Source organism: Lithobates pipiens, unplaced genomic scaffold (assembly GCF_037356315.1).
Source record: "Lithobates pipiens isolate NorthernLeopardFrog02 unplaced genomic scaffold, aLitPip1_a1.2 Scaffold_22, whole genome shotgun sequence".
In the NCBI taxonomy this organism is placed as follows: Eukaryota; Metazoa; Chordata; class Amphibia; order Anura; family Ranidae; genus Lithobates; species Lithobates pipiens.
The window spans coordinates 58784397-58800063 of record NW_027507784.1 but is presented as its reverse complement, the minus strand read 5'-3'; positions in this window follow the sequence as shown (position 1 = coordinate 58800063).

Sequence of the window (15667 nt, the reverse complement as noted above, 5' to 3'; positions counted from 1 at the left end):
TGTTTCACTGGCACCACCATCTTCCCCCTGTCTTCTTCCAGGTTTGGGTCTTTGGCCATGTTGATTGGCTGGCGAGAGATGACACTACTCCCACACATGTGCATGGGAGTTAGTGTGTAAAATAATACAATATAAAATGAATGTTATTATGTTCACTCATCTTGACAACTAGGGAAAAATATGCATTTTTTCTCTAACTTTAGCCCTATCCAAATTATTTATGGCAAATAAATAGGTATTAAAACGTGCACCCCCCCCCCCAACAAAAAAATACACACACTTAAAAGAAATTTGAAAAAACTTTAAACATTCCCACCCCCCCAAAAAAATACACACACTTCAAAGAAATTGGAAAAAAATAGAAACCGACTAAAGGCACTTCACTTCACTTCACTGCAAAGGGAACTTTGGTACTATGTACCCCTTACACATTCACATTGGAGGGCACTACTTTGGTACCCCCTTATTCTTAAAATTCTGATAAGCGCCCTGCTTGCAGATCCCTACAAACACCTGGACTGGGTTGTGGGGAAGAGGATCTTGTTCTCAGGGGCGTATTTGCCATGGGGTAAACAAGGTGTTTGACTGGGGTGCCATTTTTTAGGGGGGGGGGGGGTGACGTCAGTGTTACCAACCTACTAAATTTAAATTTACTGGCACCGCCACGTTTTTACTGGCATTTCCAAAAGTTAGAAAAATTACAGTTTTAAGTCCAAATTTCAGTATTTAGGCTAATAAGTATACAAGTATAATATGTAATTAGTAATATGATGTAAGGATGTAAGGCAAAAAACATATTTCCAATTTTATTTTCGATTTAGTAAGTAAGTAGCTCGGGGACAGGACTCTGGAGGACAAGAAATTAGAATGGGCGGCACACACAAATGAAACTTACTTTCGCAGTGACACTGAGAGCAGTGTGCAGCAGCATAGATTCCTCCTGAGTCACAGTGACATTCTCTCTCCATGCCAGGTGGTCCCTTCAGTCTACTCCAGTCCAAACAGCACTGACAGTCCAGCTTCCGGCTTGCCTTGCTTCTCGTCCCACAGAACCGAACGCGAACGTTCTGGCCAGTCAGCTTGGCTCCCTTGCACCATGACATCACCCGACATGCTCAGACATCACCTCCGCCAGACCCGCCCCCAGCTGGTGCCGCAGCACAAGGCCGACACACTGTAGCAGGCACACTGTAGCAGTCTTGGCTGGATCCGGACTGGAGCTTGACATGCCGAGCGTCACAGCCATAATTTTTCCTGACAAATTTTCCTGTCACTGGCATTTACTGGCAGGAGAAAAGTGCCTGGTTTTCACTGGCTGCCAATAAAAACACAGACGGTAGGCGAAACTGGGCGGCGTCTGTACCAGGATGATGCCTGTAGCTGCAGGCATCTCTTTGGTACCGTTTTTTAGTGTCGGCAGTCAGCTCTCTTGTAATACCAATCGGAGCAGCTTACTAGCCACTTGATTACTATTACAAGCAATGGGAGGGGACGTCCTCCCCTCCCGCCACCTACCGCAGCTCTCACAGGCTCTCCCGTCCCACTCAGCTGTTCATAACAGTAAGCCTGGAAGCAATGACATGACATCACTTCCGGTTTACTCTGTAACCATTGGCACCAGTTTTGAAAAATCTAAAGCATTTAAAAACACAGGTCTTGGTGTTTTGAATGACTTTAAGGGCAGAGGAGAAGTTTGGGGTCTGAATGACCCCAGATTTCATCATACAGTGTATCGGTCACTGTCTATTGCTATCACAATGATGTGTGCATTCCTTGTGACAGCAATAAAAGTAATTATTAAAAAAAATATGAAAGCAACAGTTTAAAAAAAAAATTGATAATTAAAAAAAAGAAATTTAAGTGCCCCGTCCTCTCAGGCCGCGTACACACGCGCGGACTGTTGGCCCAACCTTGTCCGCTGAACAGTGTTTGGGCGGACAGTCCGCTCGTGTGTGGGCTTTCAGCGGACAGTTTCAGCGGACAGTTGGACGGACAAGGTTTTACGGAAATTCCGAAAAACTGTCCGCTGAAACCTTGTTTCAACGAACAGTCCGCCCGTGTGTAGGCTTGTTCGTCAAACTAAGTTCCGCGCATGCTCAGAAAGGATTTTCAAGCCGAAAGTTATAATGCAGTGTATAGGACGTCGTATTTTGCGTCCCGTCGTACGTGCCGTTCACGTCATCGCGCACGGTTTCAGCAAACTGTTCGTTCGTCGTGTGTGGCCATGTCCGTCCATGCTAAGTTTGAGCGGACTGTTCGCTCAAACTGTTGGACGGACAAAGTTGGGCCAACAGTCCGCGCGTGTGTACGCGGCCTCATTCTTACATGCAAAGGCAAACGGGTGTGTCATCCCACAAACAGCGATCGTCCCACACATGTGAGGTATTATCGTGAAAGTCAGATTATGGGCAGTAATTCTAGCACCAGACTTCCTCTGAAAATCTAAAGTGGTAACCTGTAAAGGCTTTTAAAGCGTCGCCAATGGATAGTAAAATATACGTTGTTCCCATTGCATGGGAACTGTCATTTTGCTTGCAAATGTCACTGTTACTGTTCCTCCAGTAGGCCGTATATATCACAAATGTGCCACTCCAAAGGCAGGGTTAGACCAGCTGCCAGATGTTATTTAATGGTGTTTTGCATTTTTAACATTTCCTTATTATTATTTAATTACTATTATTACTATTTCATTGTTTCATTACTGAATTTGCTGCTATCAGCCAAACAAAGGTCTTTCTTAAAAAAATTTCAGTACATGTTCCCTGTGGCAGAGCCCAGCACCCCATGTCATTTTGCTTGATAACAATCCCTTGCTCATTAGCTTAGGACACATTAGCTTTTTTTTTTAAACGTTTAAACAACTTTTAACTTCAATGAGATTAAGATTTGCCACTTAACCACTTGCCGACTGCGCTATAGCCAAATGATGGTCGTCCAGTTCTTGGAGAGCGTCTTTTGATGTTCTCCCAGAACCACGCCCGCTGCAGCATGCATCGGGCCCGCTCTGTGATCGCTGTGTCCTTTGGACACAACTCATCACAGATTGGTGCAAAGGGCCAATGACAGTGGCCCTTTACCATGTAATCAGCTGTGTCACAGCGTGGGGTGAGGATAACCGATAACTGGCAAAAGTGACATGGGACATCTACACTGATAATCAGGGCACTGGTCATCAATGTCCTGATTATCAGTGCAGCCTCAACAATGCCAATCAGTGCACATCAGTGTTGCCTATTAGTGCCGCCTATCAGTGTCTCCTTATTAGTGCCACCTATCAGTGCCCATTAGTGCTACCTATAGGTGCCACATATCAGTGCAGCCTCATCAGTGCCTCCTCATCAGTGCAGCCTTGTCAGCACACATTAGTGAAGGAGAAAAATGACTTATATGCAAAATTTTATAACAGAAACTAAGAAAAGGTTGTTTTTTTTTTCTAAATGTTTGGGCTTTTCATTTGTTTAAGCAAAAAAAATCCCAGTGGTGATTAAATGCCACCAAAAGAAAGATTATTTGTGTGAAAAAAATGATAAACATTTCATATGGGTACAGTGTCGCATGACCGTGCAATTGTAATTCACAAATGCGACAGTACTGAAAGCTGCAAATTGGCCTTAGTCATGTTTGCCAAACTCTGCTCACAATGAACCCAGGCATGTTCAGCTCATCACTATTGGCCAGCGACTATGGAATCTCTTTCTGGGTGATTCAGCCCACCAAACTTTACCTAATAATAAAATATACAGTGTCACTTGCGGTTGGGTTTCCCCATTAGATTAAGTGGTACTTCACTACTCATTATTTAAGTCATTTTGTTTTACTTTTGGATAGTTTGTAGAAGCATTAAGATGTGTCTTGTTTTTTTTTTTTTTCGTTTTTCTGTGCCCCTTCTGGGGAGATTTTCCTTAATTTCCTGTCATTGCGACACCCGGACAAGAAATGGTGGATACCGTTGTTACCTGATAAGGAAGACATGCAGATCATTAAAAACATTGTCTAAAGGTCTAACGATTTCCCACTCTACTAAAATTGTTTTCTTTTTTGTCTGGATCTCTGTTGCAGCTCAGGCACCCGGCAAAAAAAACAGTAAATAAAAAGTAAGCAATAAAACAAGTACATTCATATCAGAGGCAGATCTTTACTTACACCCCAGTGATCCAAATAATATCACTCACCAAATCAGCCTTTGATGTTTCAGTATCTCTGCTTCGACCTTGTGTGGGCTCTGACCTCCTCTTCCTAGCGGCTCCACACAGAGGGATTTGTCCACCAGTTTCCAGTGGGGGTATTGCGAAAACGATATAATACCACCGCTTAAATACTATTTTTTTTCCTGTTTCTTGAACAAGCAAGCAGCGAAATATGTAGATTGATTGTTCATAACACATAGAAATTCTGTATACATATGCATCAGAACCTTGATTTTCATGAGATATTCACTCTGCATTGCTATATCGTATGGCATTGAGACAATTAACACTGACATATTTTTCTAAGTATCTTGCAATGTTTTGGTTATATAAAGACTGCTATAGAATAACCATTTAAAATGTTTATGTATGGGTAGAGGTAATAAAGTTTCTAGTGTGTTTTGTGTAATAACTTGTGTAGTTTGTGTTTTTATCACCTTAAAATTCCCTTATCCAATTAAAGAATATATGATGTATACAGAGATGGGGTGCCCAATGCAGCAAAAAATAAAAAAAACTCACCCAGACTCAACTGAACCATGGAGTACACAGGGGGCTTGGCGTCGTTGGAGTCCAGGCTGAGGTTGCCACTCCATTCTTTGCAGCAGGACACCATAGATGTGCGACTTCCAGGGGTCACCCTTCCTTTCTTGAACCTTTTCAGGAGCCAGGATGGGCTCCCTCCCCTGTTAGCACTCTAGCAGCAGCTGCTTCAAGCCTCCTATCAAGCCTGGGCGGCCCACACACTTTTCTGAGGTCACATGGAGTACACAGACCTGCTGAGGAAGCCCATGAGGAGGGTGTAACGCGTACAGGTGGAGGAAGCCTATGATTTGTCAAATGAGTCAGCCTGGTGAGCTAAATACATGCTTGGTTTTTATATATCCTTGTGAGTGTTTTTAATCTTTTGTTCACCTATAATAATTATTTGGAAGCACTATGGTTTCTCTATGTGTATTCTATAACATGTTTTATTGATAATCGGGAACCAAGAAGTGGAGTAGCGGGATTCAGGGGCAATAGCAGAAGGAGCACCCCAGTATCATCTAGTGTGGAGTACACTAAGGCTAATATGGCCCTGTAGTGGGGTCAGATATTGAAGGTGAGCAGGCAGTTTATATGAAGGAACGATCAAAAACAGCGCATCAAAGGGACTAGTAGATTGATGTGAAAAAGACTTTAAAATGTCATTTTTTAAATGTAAACAATGAACACAGACATCTGATCCCTGCAGGATCTAAAACACATAAAAAACACCAATCATAAAACGGACAGATGTTTGATAATGAAAAGCTCCTCAGATCTCTCAATTAAAACTTTGGAAAGGTGAAAACCAAAGACCAATGTGTACAGCTATCGAATGCCGAATGAATGCAATCAATCATCTGAAAGAACCCAGAGCGGTGTATGAAAAGTCAGTGTAAACGAATGGAACAACGTTCCTAGGGACACTCACTTCATAGGTGTTCAATGGGCTGCAGAGCTGATGAGTCCAGTCTGATGACCGAGGGGGAGGTGTTTATTTCAGCTCCATCTGAAGCGTTCGGCTTGGAGGCAGAGGTGTAGTGCTGCACGCTGGGTGGTAAGGATCAAGCTTAGTCACCAGATTATTTGACAAAATTTGACAAAGCGCAGGAGCGCGAAACATGTAAGCAGGAGAGTCGGCATAGCACCCTTCCCCTTCACAGCCTTCCACGTGACAAGCCTCTCATGTGATCCACAGCCGCTCGGACAAGCGGCGCTGCAAGCAGTGCAGCATTCTCTAAGCTGCCTATGTGTACAGCTGATATCATCTGGTGACTAAGCTTGATCCTTACCACCCAGCGTGCAGCACTACACCTCTGCCTCCAAGCCGAACGCTTCAGATGGAGCTGAAATAAACACCTCCCCCTCGGTCATCAGACTGGACTCATCAGCTCTGCAGCCCATTGAACACCTATGAAGTGAGTGTCCCTAGGAACGTTGTTCCATTCGTTTACACTGACTTTTCATACAACGCTCTGGGTTCTTTCAAATGATTGATTGCATTCATTAGGCATTCGATAGCTGTACACATTGGTATTTGGTTTTCACCTTTCCAAAGTTTTAATTGAGAGATCTGAGGAGCTTTTCATTATCAAACATCTGTCCGTTTTATGATTGGTGTTTTTTATGTGTTTTAGATCCTGCAGGGATCAGATGTCTGTGTTCATTGTTTACATTTAATAAATGACATTTTAAAGTCTTTTTCACATCAATCTACTAGTCCCTTTGATGCGCTGTTTTTGATCGTTTTTTCTGCTGCATCCATTTTTTGCCAAGTCCATAATGGGTTAACAGCCGCACATTGAGACCATCTACAGGACATTTATTTAAATAAACGAACATCCCACGAGATAGCCAAGCGCTCTTAAAGAGTCCAGTCATTTGTGCGCCAACTTTATATTGTTTTGTTTTACGTAGTTTATATGAAGGCGATGGGACCAAACACATTGGAAGATGTAATTAAAGATCAACATATGAACTGACACTTTATGTTTATACTGCGGTGGAGCACTTGTATATGAGACTCTTTTTTTTTTTTTTTTTAAGTCTTCACTTGATATTTTTTTCAAATATTATCTTTTTTTAAGTTATGTAATTTTACTATGTAATTGCACTGCACATTTTGTTTTTTAGAAGAGTTGGGTGGACACACTCTAGTTGGTGTTAGAGGAAAGAGGAAATATATAAGGGGATATATTCGTGTTTGGACTGCCAACATCCTAAACATACAAAAGGTTTATACACCTACACTGTAGTGCAGGATTGGAGCAGTCCTCTTGCACTTTTTAGGCAGAAATGGCCATAAAGATAATTTTATAGTAAAAGGCAATATAATGTCACTTTTATTAATACAAAACATAAAAACTTGTTTATATATATACTCAAATTAGAGCATGATTTGGAATAATCCTTAAATTTTTGGATATCAGCAGATACCATTTTCAGAAAGGTTGCTGCATTGGGATTGGAGCTGAGTGGAGGGTATAAATGTCAGGGATGGGCTCAACCCTTCCTTCTCAGAGCTGGCCGCTCAGCTGTAGGCTAATTGCCAGCTCCTATCTCCCCACAGTTACTCAATTGTTGATGATATCCTACTCGTAAGTCCTGCCTACTTAAGCCGTTCAGCCCAGTGGATCTCTGCCTTCGGCTTGGTCAACATCACAAGAGACTATCTCCTGTGTTCCTGTTTAAAGACTTGCTTTGCTAATATCCCTTCTGGCTCCAGATCCTGCTTGCTGTTTCACTACATTGATCCCTTACTTGGCTTGGCTATCCGTTCCGGTTACTGAACTTTGGCTATGTTTTGACTACATTTGTTCTTTTTACTTTTATTATTAGTAAGTATGATTTAACTATACTTCTGTGTCGGTCTGATTTCATGGTTTCTGACAGTAGGCGAAGGCCATGAATTCAGAAGATGCAGTCAATCCACTTGTTGGTAATTTTTTTTCCAGATTGGATGAACTTGATCACCATATGGATCAGTTTGCCATGGTGTTACAAACACTCCTGAGTCGCACGGCTTACCTGGAATCTCCCACTGTTGCCACCCCGGTACAACCTATGTTGCAGGCTGTCCCTGCTGCTGCTCCAATCTCTATGCAGGCACCCGCCTCAAGTATTAACTTTATAAGACGTATGTCTGGTTCCACTCTGCTTCCCCAGCGATTTGGGGACGATCCAGTCCAATGCAGAGGGTTTCTCAACCAGGTTGAGATATACTTTGAAATGCTGCCCCAGGTGTTCTGAGAGAGCTTTGGCCTGAGCAAACCCTCTATGGGAGACGCAAAAACCTGTTGTCTTGAGCTACCCTGAGTTTGTGGCTTCTTTTAAAAGGGTATTTGATGTTCCCGCATTCTCCGCTTCTGCTGCAAAGTTCCTCGTGTCCACTCCAGAGTACGAGAACTGTTGCTGACTAAGCCATTGAATGCCGTACTCTGTCAGCAGAGGTTGAGTGGAACAATGAGGCCCTCGTGGCTGCTTTTTCTCATGGTCTCTCGGATACCATCAAGGATGAGATAGTAGCCCGAGATATACCCACTGAGCTTGAGAAGTTGATCACGTTTGCCATCCTTCTTGACTCCAGACTCAGAGAAAGACTCCCTTTTAACCACTTGCTTACTGGGCACTTAAACCCCCCTCCTGACCAGACCAATTTTCAGCTTTCAGCGCTGATGCATTTTGAATGACAATTGTGCGGCCATACTACACTGTACCCAAATGAAATTTTTATCATTGTTTTTCCCACAAATAGAGCTTTCTTTTGGTGGTATTTAATTACAGCTGGGGGTTTTATTTTTTGCTAAACAAACAAAAAAAGATGCAAAAAAAAAAAAAATCATGTTTAATAGTTTGTTATCAAATTTTGCAAACAGGTAATTTTTCTCCTTCATTGATATGCGCTGATGAGGCGGCGCTGGTGGGCACTGATAGGCGGCGTTGGTGGGCACTGATTGGCGGCGCTGGTGGGCACTGATAGGCACAGTTAAGGCGGCAATAATAGGCACAGATAAGGTGGCACCGATAGGCACAAATAAGGCAGTACTGATGGGCACAGATAAGGCGGCACTGATGGGCAAAGATGGGCACAGATAAGCTGGCACGGATGGGTGGCACAGATGGGCAATGATAGGTACCACTGATAGATGGGACTGATGGGCACTGATAGGTGGCTCTGATAGGTGGCACTGCTGGGCACTGATGGGCGTCACTGATGGGCACTGGTACATAACACTGATGGGCATGGATATGTGGCACTGAGGTGCAGCACTGTGTGTGCAAGGCAGATTGTGGGCACTGATAGGTGGAACTGTGGGCACTGATGGGTGGCACTATGGGCACTGATGGGTGGCACTTTTTGCCATATTTTATGTGGCACTGGCAGGGGGCAGGTGGGCACTGATGAGCTGTCCCCAGGCTCTGTTGTGATCACGGCCGACCGGCTCTGTTGTGATCACATGATCAGCTGTCATTGGCTGACAGCTGATCACGTGGTAAGGGGTCAGGATCGACCCCTTGCTCCGATCTGTGATCAGGCGAGTCTCATAGACTCGCTGATCACAGAGCGCGCCGCACGCGCCCCTCAGGGCAAAGCAGGTCCGCGCTGTAGCCGTCATTCGGCTATAGCGCGGATCTCAAGAAGTTAAGGAGTGCTTGCGGAAGCCTCCTGTACGTTTGTCTCCGAGCTTAGCAGTCCCACAGGTGCCTCCCTCTCCTCCCATGTCTACTGGTACTGAGACAGTCAGTGAAGGTGAACCCATGCACTTGGGTTTCACACATCTCTCTGAGAGAGCCTTTAGGAGGAGGGATTGTGCCTTTATTGTGGCCAGGAAGGTAACTTTTTGAAGTCTTGTCCTACCCATCCAGGAAACGCCTGAACCTTGAGGTCCTGTCATGGATAGACCTTAGGTGGCGTTGTTTCATCCCCAGTTGTCCAGAAGGATAAGCTCCTGGTTTCAGTCACCCTTGGGCTGAGTCATCCATCGAGATACAGGCTCTAATCCTCTCTGGGGCTGCAGGCCTGTTCATTGATGCTGCCTTTGCATCAAAGCACTTGATTCTGCTGCAGCTGCATGAAACTCCACTTGCCATTGACGTTCTTGATGGGAGACCTCTACAGCCTGCTTATGTGACTCATGAAACGATTCCGTTGTCCAGGGCGGTAGGGGCACTTCACCATGAGATAATCCAATTCCAAGTTATTTCCTCACCTAAGTTTCTGTTGGTTATTGGTTATCCTTGGTTACGGGGGCACAACCCCTCTTTTGATTGGCTCCATGTTGAGGTTCTCTTCTGGTCGTCACAATGCAGTGAGACATGCTTCCAGAAGGTAGCCAAGGTCCTCTGTACCACTTCACTCTACCGCGATTTTAGCAATGTCTTTGACAAAGGTCAAGCCGGTAGTTTGCCTCCACACCAGCCGTATGATTGTACAATTGACCTTCAACCTGGTGCCATACCCCCTCGTGGCCGGGTTTACCCCTTGTCGGTCTTGGAAGAAAGGGCCATGGAGGAGTATGTTGCAGATGCACTTTCTCGAGGTTTTATCTGCAAAGCCTCATCTCCTGCTGGTGCTGGTTTCTTCTTTGTGAAGAAGAAGAGTGGCAAACTGAGACCTTGTATTGATTATAAGGGTCTCAATCATTTCACAATTAAGAATGCCTATACGATTCTGTTAATTACTGAATTATTTGACCGCCTCAAGGAAGCAATGGTTTTCACAAAGCTTGATTTGAGAGGGGCATACAGTCTTGTGAGGATTAAGGAGGGCGATGAGTGGAAAACTTTGTTTAATACCAGAACAGGCCATTATGAGTAGCTCGTAATGCCTTTTGGCCTTTGTAACGCCCCGGAAGTTTTCCAAGAATATTTAAACAATGTCCTCCGAGATTTGTTGCAGTTATGTGTGGTGGTTTATCTTGATGATATCCTCATAGCCGCCACACAGATGTCTGTCATGTGCTTCAGAAACTAAGAGAAAACAATTGCTATTGTAAACTGGAGAAGTGCGAGTTCCATCGTGAACAGGTTAAATTCCTGGGTTATGTCATTTACACTGCCGGTTTTTCCATTGACCCAGAGAAACTTTCGGCAATCCTACAGTGGCCCCAGACCGTGGGTTTGCATCCTCTGCATCGTTTCCTGGGCTTTGCCAACTATTAAGTTTATTTGTAACTTCTCATCTCTGGTCAGGCCCCTGACTGATATGACCAGAAAGGACCGTAACCCACAGAACTGGTCTCTAGAGTCCGTTAAGGCCTTTGAGAGTCTCAAGGCTGCCTTTGTTTCTGCACCTGTGTTGGCACTTCCTGATCCTAGGTTACCTTTTATCCTTGAGGTTGATGATTCTGAGACTGGTGTTGGCGCCCTTCTGTCTCAATGTCCTGCCTCTGAGAGCGCTATGCATTCTTGTGGCTACATTTCCAAGAAATTGTTCTCAAAGATGTGTCATTGTATTCCACTTAAGAAGTTGTCGACTTCGAAGGAACTGGCTTCTATTTTTGCTCGGGAGATTACATGCTTTCGATTACATAGGCTACCCAGGGTGATTGTTTCGGACAGGGGTAGTCAGTTTGTGGCCCGATTCTGGCGAGCCTTTTGTGCACAGTTGGGAATTCAGCTTGCTTTCTCCTCTGCGTATCACCTGCAGTGTTTGTCCACGCCAGTGCCTTGATTTCTGTTTCCCGATTGTCCCCGTTTATGACGAATTTTGGTTTCCAACCTTCCATGTTGCCTGACTCATTTGTTGCGTAGAATATTCCTGCATTAGAGGAGCATCTCCGTGGTCTTCACTCCACTTGGGAACAAGTCCAGGAGGCTTTGCAACATGCTAATGATAGGTACAGACTCCATGCTGACCGCAGGCACCTGCCTGCTCCTTCCTACCAGGTTGGGGACAGGATCTGGCTGTCATCTCGCAACCTCTGACTTCGTGTTCCTTCACTGAAGTTCGCACCTTACCTTTCCATATTCTTCGCAGGATTCCTCAGTGGCCTATGCATTAGACCTTCCTTCTAATATGCTTATTTTGAATGTATTTCATGTCTCTTTATTAAAACCTTTGGTCTGCAACTGCTTTACCACCTCGTTGCCACATCCTCACCCTGTACAGGTTGAGAACCATGAGAACCATGAGGAGTATGAAGTACAGTCCATTGTTGACCCATGGGTGCATACAGTACCTGGTGTATTGGAAAGGGTACGGTCCGGAGAAACGCTCTTGGGTCTCATCCTCAGACGTACATGCCCCTATCCTCCTCCATGATTTCCATAGACATTTTCTCCTCAAGCCTGGAGGTCATCTGAGGGGGGGGGGGTTGTTGAGGAGGGGGTACTGTCAGGGCTGGGTTCACCCCTCCTTCTCTGAGCTGGCTGCTCAGCTGTCGGCTAATTGCCAGCTCCTATATCACCACAGTTACTCAGCTGTTGATGATATCCTGCTCATCAGTCTTGCCTACTCAAGCCATCCAGTCCAGAGGAGCTCTCCCTTCACCTTGGTCAAATATCACAGAAACTATCTCATGTGATCCTGTTCAAGTCTTTCTTTGCTGACATTGCTTCTGGCTCCAGATCCTGCTTGCTTTTCCACTACATTGATCCCTGACTTCCGGCTCGGCTGACTATCCATTTCGTTTACTGAACTTTGGCTATATTTTGACTACTTTTATTATTAAACAAGTGTGATTTAATTGTACGCTGCCTGATTTCATGGTTTCTGACAGGAAATGAGGAAAAAGATGAGTTAGATGAATATAAAGGTGTATCAGAAACATTCATATGCCTAAGGCCCCTTTCACACTGGGGGGCTTTGCAGGCGCTACATTGCTAAAAATAGTGCCTGTAAAGTGCCCTGAAACAGCCTCTGCTGTCTCTCCAGTGTGAAAGCCCGAGGGCTTTCACACTGGGGTGGTGCGCTTGCAGGACAGTCAAAAATGTCCTGCAAGCCGCATCTTTGGAGCGCTGTAGGAGTGGTGTATTTACCGCTCCTAAAGCGCCCCTTCCCATAGAAAACAAGGGGCAGCACTGCAAACCTGCCTGCCAGCTGCCAGCACTGCTAAAACGCTTTTTCAGCCGCTATCTTCTTATCTGCATTGGTGTGTTGAAAGGTAATGTACTCTATGGTGGACTGATGAGATATCTGATTCCCCTACCTCATTTCTACGCAAAACATTCATCCTATTTGCTGATGTTTAAGTTTAGGAATTATGTGTTAATACTCTCCTCCAATTTATTTTTTTGCTTTAGATACTGATACCTTTTTGGCTGGTGTAGCCTACAAGGAATTTCTTATGGATGTTTGCAGCTTGCTCATCCTGGGATGCACACCCACCCATCTGCTGCTCTGCAGACTACTTCAGTCCCTTTGGCGGTCCTCATTGATTTTATTTCTTGTGTTTCCTTTTTTGTTTATTGTACTGTGGATCATCATGTGAGTATTAGAATGATTACATATATTATATACCAATATATACCATATATTATATACCAAATGTATACTCTTATATTGCTTGCTATGTTCACATTGTGCTTTACAGTGTGATTATCATGCGACTATATTTACATTTCAGACAATGAGAATTAAAGTCACCCACATATAATCTTCCCTGATGAAGGAATACACATTATTCATTCCGAAACATGTTGGGCTATACACAAGAAATACCTATTGACTGACCACAGCTTGTCTCTGGCAGCACAGGACATACTTGACTTTTGTTGGGTTTGACAAATATGTTTTGATGTACCACCATTTTTTCTAATTTTGTACTGTGTGTTTTACATTATGTTTCATTGATTGCTATGTCTATACATAAATAAGTTTTTATGTTTTGTATAAAAGTGACATTATATTGCGTTTTACTCCAAGGGAGGTGCTCCAATCCTGCACTACGGTGTAGGTGTACAAACCTTTTCTAGTTGGTGTTAGCATCAGTCATAGCCATGATTATATTCCGTATCAGTACACAGCATGCGTCTCATAAAATGTACGGAAACAAACAGACTATTGACTATGGTCTCAAAGGGTTCCTATTCAGGCTAAATGTTTACTTGAGCAGAGTTAAATGCAAAATATTGCTTATACATTTCAGATGTTATACTCCTCAATCAAGGGGGAGTAGGACTTCAATGTCTGGAACACATAAGGATATTTTTTTCTTTTAACTCTGTGGTTATAAACATGGCTTGCACAGGATGTAATGGTCAAAACCCTTTACAAAATTGTAAGCAGGTTACATTTGGAGATGAAAAACATCCACCATGGTGTAGAAAGCTTGTTTAGACAAGAAATAATGAGATAAATTCTTGATGCATTAGTAGTAGTCGAACATTTTCATCTACTCTAGTCACGTTAACATACCTACTGTATAGTGTTATATAGTTGAAATAATTACTTAGCTTTAAAGCTGTTTTATTGGGAGTTTTCACATCCATTATTCCAGTTTAAGGAGCATTAACAATTAAAAACATGGAATGGAATGGAATGTTCACTTAATGATATTCTCCTGGATAATAAGCAATGCCAAAGGCATTCGTGTCAGAGTCATTTGTGTGTTTTTTTTTTGCACAGAGCAATTGCACAATGCATTTACATGAATTATAATCAGGGAACATGAATACCCTGCGGATTGTACAAAAGATTCTCAGGTCATTTTCAATAAGCAGAACATTTAATTCTAAAGTACTCAGATTGTCAGTAGTAAACCTTTGTACTTGTATTAAAAAAATAAAATAAAAAATTTAATAACTATAATTGAGTTTACTGGCCAAAAGGTATAATTTAAAAAAATGAAAGGGTTACTTAACATAACTACAACTAGCACCCACAAGTTTGAGCCACCATCAGAATTCCATTGATTGTGAAGTCAAAACTAGGCAATAAAATAATTAACAAACACTGGTCCATCGTACCACATTCCCTATAGCATAATATGTAAGGAAAACTCTTTCATTATTGGGACTAGGGTTGAGCTTGGTGTTCGAGTCGAACGCACATTCAACTCGAACGCCGGCTGTTCGCACGTTCGGCGAAGCCAGAACTCTGTGGGCCGTTCGTGCCAAATTCGCGTGGCACTCATGGCCCACAATGCACTGCGCCATCGCAGTGCATTGCTGGCTCATGATTGGCCAAGCATGCACTGTGACCCTGCATGCTTGGCCAATCACAGCGCCGGCAGCGAGGAGAGCCATGATTGGCCACAGGCAGGATGCCTGTGGCCAATCATAGCTCCGGCTGTGTAGTACACGCCCCACACTATATAAGGCTGCCAGCACGGTGGCCTTGTGTAGTGTTCCGGCGTCTGCAGAAGTTAGTGGATGTTGTGTGTGTGCCTTCACCGCACAATACATCTGTATCTACCCTTCATTGATGTTCTGAGTGTTCTCTAATTGAGCCATCTGCCATCTGCAGGAGTTAGTGGGTGACTGGGTGTTGTCTGTGTGCCTGCACCGCAAAATACACCTGTGTCTACCCATTGTTGCTGTTCTCTAATTGAGCCATCTGCCATCTGTAGGAGTTAGTGGGCGACTGGGTGTTGTCTGTGTGCCTGCACCGCAAAATAAACCTGTGTCTACCCATTGTTGCTGTTCTCTAATTGAGCCATCTGCCATCTGTAGGAGTTAGTGGGCGACTGGGTGTTGTCTGTGTGCCTGCACCGCAGAATACACCTGTATCTACCCATTGTTGCTGTTCTCTAATTGAGCTATCTGCCATCTGCAGGAGTTAGTGGGCGACTGGGTGTTGTCTGTGTGCCTGCCCTACAGAATACACCTGTATCTACCCTTCATTGCTGTTCTCTAACTGAGCCATCTGCCATCTGCAGGAGTTAGTTTGTGTTGTGTGCCTCCAGTGCAGTATACACCTGTAGCTACCTATATTGCTCTTCTCTAATTGAGCCACCTGCAGGAGTTAGTTGGTGTTATGTGCCTCCAGCACAGCACAGTATACACCTATATAT